Raw genomic sequence first — 16,191 nt, 5'->3', positions numbered from 1 at the left:
GAGCCCCACTTTTAATTCATTTATGCTCTACCTTAGGGGAATCTCTCTACAAGCACAACTGATAATGTAAATAAATCATTTCTGTTTTGCAAGAGTCATATTTATTGAAGTCACTCTAAATATTGTAAGCAAGCAACCACATACCGACATTTCTCATTCTTTTCAACCGAAAAGCTGCTTACATCAAAGGAAGAAAACATTAACAGAAAGAGACAGTGGTAGCCCTTTAATCCAATGCAGTTTTAACAGGTTAAAGAGAGAGCTACCACATGATTATCTTTACTGCTCTACACTTACTATGGGAGAACGCATTGAATACAGGAATTCCCAAGGAACAGAAGTTTGCAGAGAACTCGATGTTGCAATCCTTGTCTCTGCTGTGTAGAATCTACCTGCATGAGTCACCTCCTTGTGATGGAGCAAGTAATTTGGATCCACGAGGAGTGCTGTTCAGCACAAAAACTGCTGGAGTCTGATCGAACTGTAATTCCTTAATTATTAAACTTCATTAAAAATGAAAAGAGCAACCATTGTAAAATATTTGAATTTGCTAATGTTACTTGTTTAACCACATCCCATGTGGATACAAAGCCTATCTGAGTTGGTAGGTTTCCTAACATTTTTGTAAAATACAAAATATTAAATACTTCAGCAATATAACCATGATTATTCTAATCAGAATGAATCGAGTAAGGAAGATGAAGGAGCAAGGAAGAGGAGTTTTTTTGCAGCAGTATGGTAAGCATATGCTCCATCCTCTCCAAAAAGCCATTGTGCAAGCTATTTGGTGGGGCAGGCTGCTGGATTTGGTGTTGACAGCTGCAACGGATTTATTGTATTTCAAATTTATGTCAGCTGCAGCAAACAAAGAAGTATGTCAGTATGCTAAATTCCCCATCTTTTTCCATTCTTAAAAAGTGTTTCAGCACTAGTCAAAATGTCATTAATCCTCTGAGGTTATTATACCTCTCAGTTCATCTATCCCTCTTCAGTATTCACATGCATATTTTCAGCCATGATAGGCACACAGTTGTGCTGCACATCACTCAGTCTACAAGTTCAATATTTGTTGATAACCCAAAGAGATGCTTTTTTTTTTTCTTCTTTTTGAGGGAACTCTGTAGTTTTCTTTTGAAAGAGAATGAGAACGAAAGGGGAATCCCAGAAATTCCCCTCTCATTAGCTCTGTGCTTGAAGTATTATTAACACTTTCACTTTCTCACTCCTACTCTCACCATTTGAATCTGGGTCATAACAGCATGCCTACCCTTCAGTACCCTGAGTGGGTGGTTGTTTTGGCTGGAGCTGACACATACGTGCTTTGTGACACAGAGCGCCCTTATGGTGACACATACCTGTCCTTTTCAGTTACGATTTATATTTTTTTTATCAACTTAATTATTAAAAAAGACAGAGAATAGACTTTGTGTTATTCAGTATTACCATTGTTCTAACAATGGTGAAAGGAAACCCCACAGAATATTTTGTCTATTCTTTTCACAAGTCTGAAATAATCCCTATAGCATCTTCACTTTTCCAAATACTGTCTCCTTACTAAAATACTGTCATATTTACCCTACCCTAAAACACTACAATGCATGCCTGAATTGTCAGTTTGGGCCTCTAGTACTAAGGTCTTCAAATCCCAAATTAAAAGTGCTGGAATTAACATATAGTAGAAAATGAGTTGAGTTAGTGCCCAGCTGCATATCTAAAGAATGTGTCAGACCTGTAAGAAGTCCAGCACAAAAAGAAGAGAGGGACCTAACCAGTATGTGAAGGAAGCCCAAACTCCAAATTTCCCTGTTAGCAGGATGACACAGGTCAAGTCTGCTGCAGGAAAGTTTTAAGTGATGTGCAGCAGAATGGGAATGACACCTGTAGATTTAGGTCTTTTCAAACCAAAGGAGTCTCTTACTGCCTCTTCTCTTATCCAGTCATGATGCTTCTTCCTATCCTGTCTGAGGGGTGGAAAGAGCTCAGTGTGCAAATAATTCTTGACTTTTAGAAAAGGAGCAAAAAGATGAGATGCCATTTTCCCAAACTAAAACATCTTGTTTTCTGATATCTTCAAGATAAAGAAGAGAGACTATTCTACATAGTTCTGTTCTACCTTCTCAGTTATTGCAAAATGGTCATTAAATAATCGGCAAATATTCTAAACTGCTGCTATTTTAAAATTTCTCTAAGATCAGTACCAACAACCTCTTTAAAGTAACTCACACTTGTTTTTTTTTTAGCTAGCATATCAAGTAAAGACAAATTATTGCTTGTGTAGTTATCATGTACAATACTAAAACATAATCCTGGCATTATATAAATATAGGTGTACTGTTTGCTTTTAGTACTATCATCACAAAGCAAATGCAACATTTGCAACATGAGTAATTAGCACCAGGGCTGTTCTTTCTAAATTGCAAGTGAGTATGTCTATGCCATCCTTTTTCTTTGCATCCAATTAAGGCTAATGCATACTGCCCTACAAGAATTTGCAAGCTGTACCGAGAAATAATGCAGTGTTAGTTTTGTAATTTAGTGTACAGGGCACATTTGTGCTAAAGCTCTGTAAACTGGGCCTGTGGTCAAAAGGAGCAATTAGCACTTTGTTAGTATGCAATGATGTACTAATCTACACAGTCCCCAAAAGCAATTGTCTATTTCTTTTGCCCTCATGTACAATTTTTCTACAGTACGCACTGTTCTGTCTCCAAAATAATCTATCACAGTACAGTTGCTTTAAATCAGGTTCCCTGTAATTAGAACCTATCTATCAATTAGCATTTATTTATTCAAAAAATCTCATTGTACCATTAATTCCTTCTTCTGTGTTGAGATAGCTGCATAGTTCTCTGAAAGTGTTAAACAACTGTAACTGTTCTTTCAAGGAGTAAAGGAGGGGTCAAATTTAGGTGACAAAATGTTTCCGTATAAACCCTGTCTAAAGGTTGCTCCTAGCTGAAAATAGAATATTGAAAGCCATGTTGTCCAGGAAAATAAGCTTGGTGCTAAAAGTGGCTGGATGGTAAAAATCATAGAAGCTACACTGACAACTGTCAGAAACACTGGACTAAAACCTACTAATCAGTGAGTATTCCACATCCCCCTCTTGTGGCTGATATGTAAAGGATGTGAATCTATAACAGGTAGCAGCTAAATTATCATTTAATATAGAAGGGTTTTGTGATAGTCACCAGAGATAGTCCCCAGTGAGGTCTGTAGAAATTACAGAGGAAGACAAGGCAGCATATTGTCAAGCATCTGACAGGGAGTAGTGTTTCTTGCTAAAGACCTAGTTTCAAAGGCTATTTTCCAAAAAATCAGGCTCATTATAAGGCTATTTTCCAAAAAATCAGGCTCATTATAAGGTATCTCAGCTGGGGCACACACCAGCTAAAGCACATTTATGGGGTATATGCGAAGCATCCTCTCCTCCCTGAATGAGTAGCCTGGAAGCAAGCTGAAACTACAGTTTTGCATTTACCCAGCAAAACTTATCTAACTGTAATCTTGTTATCTAACTGTTATCTTGGTTATAGTTTCCAAAAGGAATATGGAAAATGTGGATGTTAGCTCCCTCAGAGGAAAGGTAAGGTATATCATGGAGGTATAGCACCTCCTTAATAGCTGAGTGATTAGGATGAGTTGAACATCAATATCCAGCTAAGTAATGTGGAAGTACAATCCTCAAGCTAAAAGAGAAAAGAAAAAAGAAAGCCCTATCAAAGTGACAGTAGTCAGTAACTTCCAGAGAATGATCCCTCAGAGGGACCTCTACATAAAAAATATCCTGCATAGTCTGTGCCCCATACCTGTCTCTGATCTCAAGTAAAAAAGCTCTACAGCTCTTCAGTCTATGAGAACAAGAGATGTGCTCTGGGCTTTCATGCAAAAAATAAATAAATAAATAAAAAATGTTAGGAACAATTAAGAGAAGGATTATATAGTTGTAGGGCACTGACTGAGATATTTTCTTTTGTCCTTTCTCGTTTCTTTCCAATTACAGCTGTCATTGGTATGAATTTGGTTCAAACAGCTTCTGTTTTTCATTTTCTCTTTTTTCCCTGCTTTCTCTTTCTTGCCAATAGGAAAGAAAGAAAAGGAAGAGGAATACATATATGGAAAAAGGAAATCAAAAATCTCGCTGCAAAAAGCAAATAATCCACACTAGATGATGTTGGAAAAAGAAAATTTAAATTACTATTCTTTTAAGAAATGTCCGGTAATTCCCACCTCCCCTAAAAAACTCTTTGTACAATGTAGATTGGCTATTCTTGCTATAAATATTACATGCACTTAATGTGGAATCAGTCAACCATTTCATTGCTTCTGGCAAGAAAAGTTCAGCTCCACAGAACTGAGCCCATGACATTCCTGACAAACCTGTCAATACCTACGAAGACCTACCACAGTCACATGTAGAATTGGAGGACAATAGGACAGTAACAGGCCTGAAAGAGTTCTTGTTTCTCTACGTTTGAGGGAAACTGCTGAACACAAAAACAAAGCCTGCAAAAGCTGTATTCTTCTCTTAAGTAGGTGACCAAATATTTGCTTTCTCCATATTTGATACTTTGCTATCAAAAGCAAAAGTAATTTGAAAAAGTATTAAAATACCACGACACTCATTACTTGCAACACTACATAAGCTAGTATATTCCTTGGTTAGGAGTCACAGTATCTCTCATGGGGATGAAAGAAATAAATGGTGGTTCACAGGAGACTCCATCTCCTGTGACTTGGGATGAGACTATTTAGATCAAATGCTAATGTATAGTATGCTCCAGTATTGTATAATTTATTAATGGGTCCGCTACACAGCAATGTGGATCTGCTGAGGTTATAACTAGTTGTCCTCCTCATTCACTTCCTTGCACAAGCAGGAGTACCTGATTCATTTGCTTTCCTCCATCTGTCTTTTTGTTTTCCCAGTTCATCTCTCCAGGACACCACCTTTTGCAAAGAATGCTTTAAATTTGCTCTGGAAAGAAAATATACTTGCCTGGATGTTATCCAATGTGGCCAGGCATAGAGAAGGCTTCAGGGGTTCTTCTCCGGGTTTGCATTTAAGCTGCAGAAAGGTTCATGCAGCTGTCTGAAATATTTGTAACACTACTGAATTAGTTTTCAGATACTTTGTTTAGCTTTCATTGTCAATGAGTTTCGTAACAGAGCAGTGGTAGGTGAGGAGTAGATAATATGTTAACAAGAAGGCTGTTCTTGTCTCTACTTAGTGTCAACACCTGCCATTTGGGATTCTCTCCAAAATTTGTGTGGTTTGTGAGAATACTGAAAAACAATGACGGGAGTTACTGAAAATTCAAGTTTTGCTTGTCTACTCTTGCATTTCTGGAAATGCAATTTCATTGCAAATTAATAAAAGAAATGAGCATACAAAACTGTAAGTTTTCAGATACGTTACCCACAGTACACAGAAATAAGATCCTGCCAAAAATGAAGAATTTGAGCAGACTGTTTAATATTTATCCAGGAAAATTTGAACTGATTATGTTCCAAAAATATTTTTTAAATATGACTTTGCTGAAAATTGTGAATTGCTCATCTGCTTAAAGGTTTTGTTGTTGTTGTTGTTTTGTTGTTGCTGTTTTTTAGAATGAAATAACATTTTAATATATGTTGCTATGATGCTCTTATAAACATCGGAAATAATTAACACTGGAAGAGTATTAAAAATTTAAACTGTTCCACCATCTGTGCTGTTTGTTTATTTTTCACATTTCATTCAACTTGGACAGTGAAAATAGATTCTTTTTTTTTTTTTTTCTCTCAATCTCGTATGCTAGCATAATGATTCAGTTTTTCTGTTACAAATACTGTAAGAGTATATTTGTCTCCAAAGTGCTATGTCCAAAAAATGCTGTTTTCATATAATTAGAAATATATATACATACATAGAAAACCTAACACAAGTAATTTGATTTATTAAAATAACTAAATGATTGGTCCATTTTTTCCATTTTTATGTTATTTTTCCCAACATAACACAGGCATTCCTAGGCTTATACAATTAGTGCATGCCTGTTGTGCTTGACAAATGTCTTTTGTAAAAAGAGGTTGTCAGCTAACCAGGACAAAAGATACCTGAAATGCAACGGTACAGTGCTCTTGTCTTTGGTAATGCACTCTATGTTACTCTTGCAACCAATGCAACCAATGAAAAAAATAGTGCGAAAACTTTTTTTAAGCCTGCCTCCATTCAGGATGTCTTGCCCATCTGATTTACACAATTTAAAAGTATTAGACTTTTCAACAGCAGAGTCACTGGAGATGGAATCAAGTTTCAAGATCCAGATTTACTCCAGAAAACCCTATTTTCAGCTCTGCTATCCTGTTACAATTTTGCTGTACAGTTAGAATACCTCAGGGGCATTCCTCTTCCATAAAAAAATGACGAAAAATCAGAAACAACTGAATCTTGATTTGATGTCCTTCCTTGCAAAGAGACGTCTGTTGCAATCACATCCCAAGGCCATTTAATCCCTCAGAATCTGACAGAAGGAGCAACTCCCATTAAACCACTGAAATTACAACCTTTTTTGTTCCATGTTTGCAGGCACAAGGGCTAGACATCAGTGTCAGCTCTAGGTTGGAGTAGATTCCATGCACTCCTCATAAAATGTTTTCTGAATCATGCCACAATCATCCCCCCATTTATTGATTCCAAGCCTGGATTCAGTGACAAAGATATAAGCCTGGGATCTTTGTGTTTTCTTAAAGCAAATAAAAATAAAAACAATTTCACATAATGCAGAACTTCATTTGATATTGTTAGCTTTCTTTACTTACCCCTTGGTTACACTTCTGGTTTCCAGCAACCATTCCACTGTAACCCATTTGTCAGCTGCTCTGAGCTTTAGGTAAACTTTTTAAGTCTATAGAGAAAGAGGTAGGTAAAAAGAGAAAAGTTAAAGTTAAAATCTCTTCAAAATCAATCATGTTTTTCTTGGCAATTTGCTCTCTGTAAACCATATATTGACCAGAAAAAAAAACAAAAAAAAGCAACCCTACCCTAACCAACCCCTCACCCTCACCTTCACCCCTCTCCTCAATACCATCACAGTAAATCAGGATAAAAAGAGATTTAAGAAAAACAAAACAAAACAACACAAAAGCAAACATATACACACAAAGTAAAAAAAAAAAAAAAAAAAAAAGCATAGCTTAGAAGGAACATTTTAAAGCCTTTGCAAATGACAGCCTCATGAATGTGATACAGAAATGAAGAACAGGTATATACAAATTGGATTTGTCCAACTAATGAACTTTACCAGACAGATTTCATTTATCCTTTCATTTGCCCTTGAATTTTGACAAGAATTCCCCTGCATGTGAATTGCCTGGGATCTGAAATGTCTGTGACACAATATTCATGATAGTCAGCTTCACTAATAGTTCTCCACTCTTGTTTTTTTTTTTTTTTTTTTTTAAATCACAGTTTTTGGAAACATAATTTCCTTATTCATTTTCTCAGGGGGGATTAAAATGTTAAGTCCTTTATTCCTTACCTTTGATGAGTCTGGAATAGATTGTGAATGTGATATTGCAAATTGGCAGAAAGATCTGATTTTGTCTGAATTTTTACATCAGCCTCTCTCAAAGAGCTTAATCAAACCTGTCACTCTTATGAAGACTGACACGGCCAACAAGTGTGCTGCTGAACTGCAACCTGCCAGACTTAGCAACTCCTGCCATAAACACGTTTGAAAATCTGGGTTTTCTATTGATCCCAACTTGGTTTTGCTATACAGTGACTTCTGTAGCTGGACCACATCAATATTTCCGTCAGAAAGGTTACACTGCATGTGTTGATCACGTCCAATTTACAAAATGCTGAAGTGACAATAATCGGGTCCTTTGAAAGTTTACCATTGAACAGTGAGAAACAACGTATTTGCTGATGTCAAGGAAGACTCTGGAAGTGCTGAGATACCAGCAAGTGCAGAAGTAATTTACCTAGCCTTCCTCAAGCCCTTGGGAAGGGCTTTTTTATTCTTAGCTGAGAAGAGTCTTAGGCTCAAAAATAAAGGGCACATATTCTTTTAGAAACTAATATTCAGAACAGAGCCATACCTTAATCCTGTGCAAATTCATACCATAAAATTAGTGTTTTTTTATTCTCACCCTCTCCATAGGGGTGGCTTGCAAACACATAGTCAGTCCCCTCTTCTCTCTCTCCTCTCTGTGAATGTTGCAGTTTTCCTGCTGCATTCAGCAGTGCAGCTTTCACTCAGAGCACAGCTGGTCATTTTGGGGTTCTGCAAAGGATCACCTGCTTGAATCCTCCACCCAGAACTTAGATCTTAAAACAATATATGAGAATTCAGGAAGCAGGTGCCACTGAGTTCTGGGGGGCTTGAATGGCTAATTTGCTTCATCCCCACTGCAAACCCAGGACTGGAATTTGGGAATTTTTCCTTGGTAAACACCCAGTTTTGCCTGAATAGGGATGTCAGGATTGGATCCTTAGAATACCATCCTTCACCAAATCTGGATGGCATCAGTCCTGTTCCAAGGGCTTGTTTGCTACAATGCATTTCCCTAATGTAGGTAAACAAGAACAAAAGAGTCTGTGCAAAGTGAACGGAATAAATGTGTTCAAAAAAAACAGTGACTCAGCAAGTATCTGCGGGTAGGAGAGCTATAATAATATTAAAAAGCTAAATGTTTTCAAATCAATCCTGTCAAGTACCTATAAAATGAAAAGAGAGAGAGAGAGTGAGAGAAAGCTCTCTTTTTTTCCCTCAGCTGTGGTGGTGCAGCACCTGCCATTAGCTGTGGTGGTTCCTATTTTCATATTGTCTGACAGTAGCAGTTGGACTGAGCCAGAGCCAGTGAGGCCGAGAGGCAGACTCCCTGCTTCCACAAAGCTGAATTTAATAAGATGAGAACAGTATGCCAAGATGGTGAACTCCCTCCCTAGCACTTATCATGACACTAGTCACTCAGCAGGGCCCTTATTGCAGCAGTAATCTGGGTGAGCCTGGCAGAGCGTCCTGCTTACAAGTTCAATATAATAGAACAGCAGGGCACTGGAGGCCTGGCAGAAAAGCTTAGCAAAGTTAAAGCCTATTACGCTATGCTTGAAAAAAATGGCTCTCAAAATATTATATGCCGAGCAAAAACCTGGGCATGCCAAGTGCAGTGACATATTAAGCTTCTTCCATAATGGTGCATTCATTAGTCTATAGACACAAGCAACGTGGATTTAAAAGTCCATAACTTGAATGGAAATGGATATGCAAATTCATCCTTTCCTTCTGCTCGGCTTGAACTTGATAGGCAACACTACAGCATAATATATAGATAGTGGAAACAAAACTTGGGCCTGCTCTGAGCTGTGTTAAGTTGGTGAAGTTAAAAAATCCCTGTTCTGCGTCTTATTTCTCTTAAGCTTTCATAAAAGACAAAAATCATTTGAAAGAAATAACCCATCTCACTAGTATATGTGTGAACACAAAATCTCAGCCTTCACAAGGCCTGTGGCAGTGAAGCTGTATCAGATACACCCTTAATATAGTGGCATATGAAACAGTCCCATTAATTTTAAATTAAAGTAGAATAAAGATTTAGTTGTGTAGTGTCCACAATAATATTTTCAGTCAGACCATATTTAATTACTACTTAATTACTATTTATTTTATTGAGCATCTTAAAATCTATTTTACTCCTGTCCCTATTTTTAGCTTCAGTGGTGTCTGTTACAGTATGAATATGAAATCCATCAAGAATGTGCTGATTCAACCTTGAAACATGAGCCTTAGTTTGAGTGGCATTTTGGAAAGAGATTTTTACTTGTTAGGAGTTGCCAGAAATGTCTATCCATCTGGTCAAAAGACCGTGATGATAAACTTTCTTGAAATGAATTCCAAAATGGTACAACAGCTAACGAGAGATGGAAAAGAAGAGGCAAGTATATACTCCTCTGCATATACTGCACTTGAGAAGACAGATGTGTCTCCTCAACACTTTGCAAAGTCAAGCCGGCTTTCAGTTGCCTAAACACAAGCCTTTAAAGCCATTTGAGGTGCCCTTGGGTTTTGCATGTGACTTCCATCCGTCATTCCAGAAGAGTTAGAGTCTCTTGTGGTTTCTGCACCATGTATGTCCTATATATAACAGAATTACATAATTACTATTGTGGAGGATCCTTAAGAGGTCTCTACTCCAACACTCTGCATGAAGGAAGGTCAACACCAACACTGGTTACTCCAGGCTTTGTTCAGCTGAGTCTTGAAAACCTCCAAGGATGGAGATTCCATGGTTTATTTGGGCCCTTGTTCTAATGCTTAATTATGCCCATAGCGGATTTTTTTTTCTTTATTTCCACCTATAACTTACAGCATTTCTATTTACAGCTCTTGTTCTCCCACTGTGCTCCTCAATAAAGAAATTGGCTGTGCCTTCCTGGTACCCCTCTCTTAAGTATCTGAAAGCTGCTGTTACGTCCCTTCACACCTTCTCTAAAAAATCCTGCTTTCCAAAGATGCCCTGTTCTCTCAGGGTCTCCTGACAGGCCACGTGCTCCAGCCTCTTGATCATCTTGGTGGTCCTCTGCTAGACATGCTCAAGTTTATCAGTGCCTTTCTTGTAATGGGGGGCCCAAAACTGAAGGCAGCATTCCAGATGCATTCTGACACATAGCAACAGGGGGGAATAATAGCTGTCTTTGACCTACTGGCTATGCTGCTGTTGATACATCCCAGTATGCACAGGGCACACTACTGACTTGTGCTAAGTGACCGGGATCCCCAGGTCCTTTTCAGCAGAACCTTCCAATGCTAGGTTACTAATCCATAAGAACCAGACTTTGGATCTGGTGAGTCTCTTGAGTTGCTTAAAGAAGACTTCATCCATTTCCTAATACTGGTCAGAGGCCTCTCCTCTGATAATAACCCACAAGCCCTCAGCCTGGCTGTCTTCTGTTCCCTAAAAGAGCTCCGTATATCCTTGCTGCTCCCTCACGTAGATAACACCCACCTTCCTTGTCTACCTTGCCTGCCTTGCCTAACAACACAGAGTTCCAGCCACATGAACTACCCCACCCCATCTCAGTTATTCTGATTTCTTAGTTCTGCACTCGCAGACGGAGCTGTAGCTCCTCCTGTTGCTTCCCGGCCTGCGTGCATTTGTGCACAAGCACTTGAGGCAAACTTTCTTTTAACCTGTCTTCTCCGTCCTGAGGGCTCTCTTGCTCCCATCACCCTGTCCCATATATTTACTGCCCCAACTTCTGTTCCCTCACTTATCTGCAACCTGTCATCACTATAACCTGACATACCTGTTTTAAAGCCTTTTAGCAAAGATCATATGTGTGGATGTCTTGGATACTCTAGGGCAGCTCAAATGGAAAGTAGTTGCATTTAGACAGCTGAATCCTGCCCTAGTGTGTGAGTCCAAGTCTTACAACTGCTTCTGTCTGGTCATGTCTATTTCTCATCTACCCTTCCAGTCTGCAGCTTTTACTGATCATGCAAACAGAGGAATCAAATGGTTTTTACATCATAGTCACTCTGCAGTGCCTTCTTGTATTCTGCCATGTTGTATTATGTGATAGTCCCCTAAATGGGGAACCGTCATTAGTATTAACAGACTTGGTGATTTCTCCCTTGGAGTCCTTTTGATTTCGTGATGTCTTCTGTGATGTAAGACTATCTTCTTTCTTTCTTCTTTTTCCTTTCCTTCCTTCCTTCCTTCCTTCCTTCCTTCCTTCCTTCCTTCCTTCCTTCCTTCCTTCCTTCCTTCCTTCCTTCCTTCCTTCCTTCCTTCCTTCCCTCCTTCCCTCCTTCCCTCCTTCCCTCCTTCCCTCCTTCCCTCCCTCCCTCCCTCCTTCCCTCCCTCCTTCCCTCCTTCCCTTCTTGGATATCTATAGTTGTAAATTACAGGAAACTTATTTGTGAAGGGATTTAAGTTGGGATTTACTTATAGATTTTTTTTCCACTGCCACTGAAATATACACATTTCTGTTGCTCACAATGAACTTAAAGTACTGTGTTCCTCTGCATGTGCAAAATGCATGAGGTGCTTTTTATTGACTGGTAATGCACACCAGCAGAAAAAATCCTGGTTAGGATTGGATGACTTCATGCTAATAAGCATAAGAGCCTAAGAGAACAGCACTGTCTTGGAATATGTTTCAGTGCCCATAGGGCATAACGTGCAAGAACCTGAGCACGTAAGCCTTTACTTTCAAGAGAATCTCAAACAGTGAAAAGGAATGGTAAGAAGCCCTTACTGTTCTCTGTGGTAAAGCCTCAGTGTTAGAAAACAAGGGTACCACTGATGTTCTCCTGAGAACATCAAAATCCCCAAGCAAGATGAACAGAAACATGGAGCACTGATGAATTATGCCAAAGAAGAAGTTGCTGCTATTTGAAGTCTCATTTTGGGTGGTTGGCTTTAGTTTTATCACCTAGTGATGAAACATTCTCAGGCAAATGGTTTGTTCAGAACAGAGCAATATTGAAGGCTATTAGCAGATTTCAGATATCATCTTGTCAATTAAAAGGTGGTATTCAACCATTTCGGTGTCATACTGAAGGATAGATAGAGCAGTAGTATCTTCAAATTATCTGGTTGCTAAAGCCAGAATTAGCAGCAGTAAACTTTTAAAAATAAGCTTTTAATGTCGTGAGACATCAGGACTACTGCAGAAATCATTAGCAATGTGATTTCATGAAAAATGAAATTCCTTTGGATATTCTAAATGATGGGACCAGCATATTCATCACAGAGAAGGGAATGAGTGAAAGAAACCCTGTAACAGAAAACACAATGTAGGCAGTGTTATATAAAGCTGAGTGTGCCACTTGGCTCGTGCTACAGCAACTGTTACTCAAAAACATATGGGAGTTTCTGAAGACAACTTTTATTCTGAACTTCCTTATCTGACTTAGCAAAGACAAATGTATAGTAAACGGTATGTAAACTCTTGATGGAATTGCAACAAAAAGGTATTCCTGAAAGCAAAATCTTCATGTGTGTTAGTAATCTGCTAACTTAGATACTTAAGACAAATCAAATATTTTATTTTATGGGACCAGATGTCTAACACCTCACAGTCCGAAATGCCAGCTGCCAATTGTTGGTGTTTGACTTTAATTTACTGCACACACTGGGAGGTAAAGAAAAAAACCTTCTAATTTCTGTTAGATTTGTTATTTCACAATTTGAAGTTCAGTTAAGTTCTCACTGAGTGGAGCAACAACCTGAGGCAAATTTTTGCTCTTTTCTTTTAGGAGGTGTTTTCATACATGTACTAATGTCAGCATTTTGAAGTGATAGATGGGCAGATATGCTCAAAAGATCCTGTCCTCCTTTAATTCCAAAGGTCAACATCAGATAAGTAGCCAATTGTGATTTACTTTTGGTGATGGCTTCTGCTTGCTTTCTGTTAGTATCTATTCCACCAGCTATTCCAGTTATGTGTTCAATACATGGTAAGTGAGCTTTTATATTCCATCTGGTACATCTGAAGACATAATAGGACAAGATTCATTACTATTGATTTGTACTGCAACAGTCCAAAAGTACTGTGATATAGCCTATGCCACCGTCATGCTTGAATAAATCTCAGAATATTTTTCTTTTCCAAGAGAAAATACATATATTTTGTTTGAACAAACTTTTGAAGTATTACGCATTGGACAGACTGGATGTAGTGCCTACTAAGACAATAACTCTCACTGACTCCAAAACTTTTTTACCAGAATGTGGCAATAGAAGCTAAAGGTACCATCAATACCTGTAAACAGAGCTACTTTGGATATGCAAGACTGATTTGTTGTCATTTAACAAAGAACTGAAGTGCTTTTTGCATGGCATACGTAAAAATTAGCTTCTTGCTATATTGTATGATTAAAAGCTATTCCAAAGAACTTCTATATATTTTATAGTCTGATAATAAGGACTACAGAACGGCTTGCATAAACAGAATAATCTTTGCTAGAATAACAGTATATATAATATAATTCTAATCAGCCACCAGTAATGAAAAACGAAACAGACTCTGTTAATCAGGAATGAACGGATGTGCTGAAATATGCTGTTGGGTAAACAATGTGAGGAAGAAAATCAGTTGTTTAACTTGAGCATCAATTCTAAAAAATAAAACATAGTGTGGTTATACTCCAAAAGGGTTTTTTTTTTACAATCTTTTTCTATGATCATCACATATTTAAATTCCTTTTAAAACATGACATCAATTTAGAAACATGACATTTCAAAATCGGAAAATGAACTATTTCAGTTCATATTCATAAAGGAGACCAATGGGATTTTTTTCAGGACAAAGAGGTCTTCATTTATTTTTGGCTGAGATTGGTCGTGAATCTTTAACTGAGGCCTTTGTAGGACAAAGCTAAACTGTAAAAGACGTACACCTTAGAAAGTTATATATTTAAAATATTGTTACGTTCAGTTGCTATTTTTTTTTTTATTCAGGACTGAAAGCTACGTCATCAATGTTAAGTTTGCTTTTGCTCACTATCTTGGTCACTATAGGGAGCAGCCATAATTCAGTTCTGTGACTTACAAAGGTTAAAATAATAAACAGTAGTCTTACACTGTTAGATTCCTGAAAATGAAGTAGTATTAAAAATAAATAAATAAATTCCTGTGTTGCCAGCTCTAATGGGGCCTTCAGAAGCAAGACAAGTGATAAATGTCCAAACATACATATTCTGCTGTTTGGGGGTAGTCAGATATATCTGTATAGACTCAGTATAGTTAGTATAAATTACAGCTGATCTGACCTGCAGTCACTTCCATGCCTGTCTGTGCTTTGTGGTACTGAAAAGGAGCTGCACAACTGTTGTAAGCCCTTGACCTTTCACTTGTCTGAAGTGGTAAGTGTGAAATTTGCGACCAGCTATACTTTGGTGAAATTTCAGAGCACATCAAGATCATGGCAGGAGATGGATGAATTGAACTGGATGGCGTAAGAGCCAACACTGCAGATCAGAATTCTGATATAAGATCCTCGGAGAGGGTTTTTCTTTATTTTATACAGAATTGACCTTGTTTAATGCTTGCTAGTATAATGAAATTCTACGCTTTTAGAGAATTCCACTTCCAGATGTTGATATTTTACTCTAAAAGAAGAACTGAACAAAAAGGCATGTTCATCAAATAAGAAAATGTACCAATTTATCCTCTGTACAACTTCCTTTGTGGTCAGGAAGTTAAAATAGATATGAACTTGTGAATGAGAGTTTGGCTTTATGTATTTATAAAGATGTTAATGTCTTTCATTATTTTTATGATTTTTCATTATGAAAATGAATTGATAACAACCTCAAAGTAAGCCAATACTGAAGAAAGATTCAAATCTCTGTGTTTGTTTTCTTCTGGGATGACACTATTTCCCACTCCTTGCTGCAGATGCATAGAAGCCCACAGGTCAACAGTCTTCTGAGGGTGACATGCCAGAGTGTTTTTCTTTTCTGAGAAAGGATAATTGTACCACTCAACAACATTCAAAATGTGTTTTACAAACAAACCAATACAGGAAAATCAATAATATTATATACTCAGTAGCCAGAATAGTGTAAGGTGATTATTGCTGCAAGTTATTAATACCTAGGTTATTAAAACACCATGCAAGGTTGCATCTGCATGCCAGCATTGTAGTGAGCAGCATTGCCTTCTCATTTCTTGTTGTATCTACAAGATGATTCTACAGGTGATTCTCCTGCCCTTAGACTTCTTCAATCCATTGCAGCAGCAGCCATCTCTTCCTGCTCAGGCTGATGTTTGATCAGAAATATCTATTCTTTCACTACGTGATGAAACTTCTCCATGCTCTCTGCATTTTGCCTGTCTTTTATAGACTCCAGGCTCCCACACAGACCTCAGACCTGCCTTATCATGAACTTGCTCAGTGATCTCAGCACTTGACCTGGCCGTTGTCTCTGGGTCTGCCTGGTTCCATTGGTGGGGGCAGAGGGATAGGGCCTGGCTGGAGTGGCCCCTGCTTTGCTGGCCTGCAGTGCCTGGCCATTGCTGTATCCTGACAGTTGGAACTCAGTATTATTAAATGAATAATTAGTTAATGAGAAAATATAATTTCTGATTCAGTAGACTAATGGTAGGATTTATTAAGAAATTCTAAGGGGAAAGTAAAGTAGCCTTACCAGTATTGAAAAAGCTTTATTGAAGAGTTCTGCTGTTTACCTA

At 38.0% G+C, this 16,191-nt stretch overlaps 1 long non-coding RNA gene across 1 annotated transcript in view; it reads right to left on the bottom strand.

Annotated features, from left to right (window-relative positions):
* LOC310894330 overlaps nt 1–16,191 on the bottom strand; it is a 111,478-nt gene that overhangs the window by 39,535 nt on the left and 55,752 nt on the right. Inside the window, exons 4-5 of the long non-coding RNA XR_014579813.1 lie at nt 6,805–6,890; nt 5,000–5,092 (exon numbers count right to left, since the gene is read on the bottom strand). This is a non-coding gene — a long non-coding RNA (uncharacterized lncRNA). The remainder of the gene's footprint in view (nt 1–4,999; nt 5,093–6,804; nt 6,891–16,191) is intronic.

The sequence above is a fragment of the Anser anser genome (assembly GCF_964211835.1).
Source record: "Anser anser genome assembly, chromosome: 2".
Lineage (NCBI taxonomy): Eukaryota > Metazoa > Chordata > Aves > Anseriformes > Anatidae > Anser > Anser anser.
The sequence above is the reverse complement of the archived record's forward strand: the minus strand, read 5'-3'. Positions and strand labels throughout refer to the sequence as shown.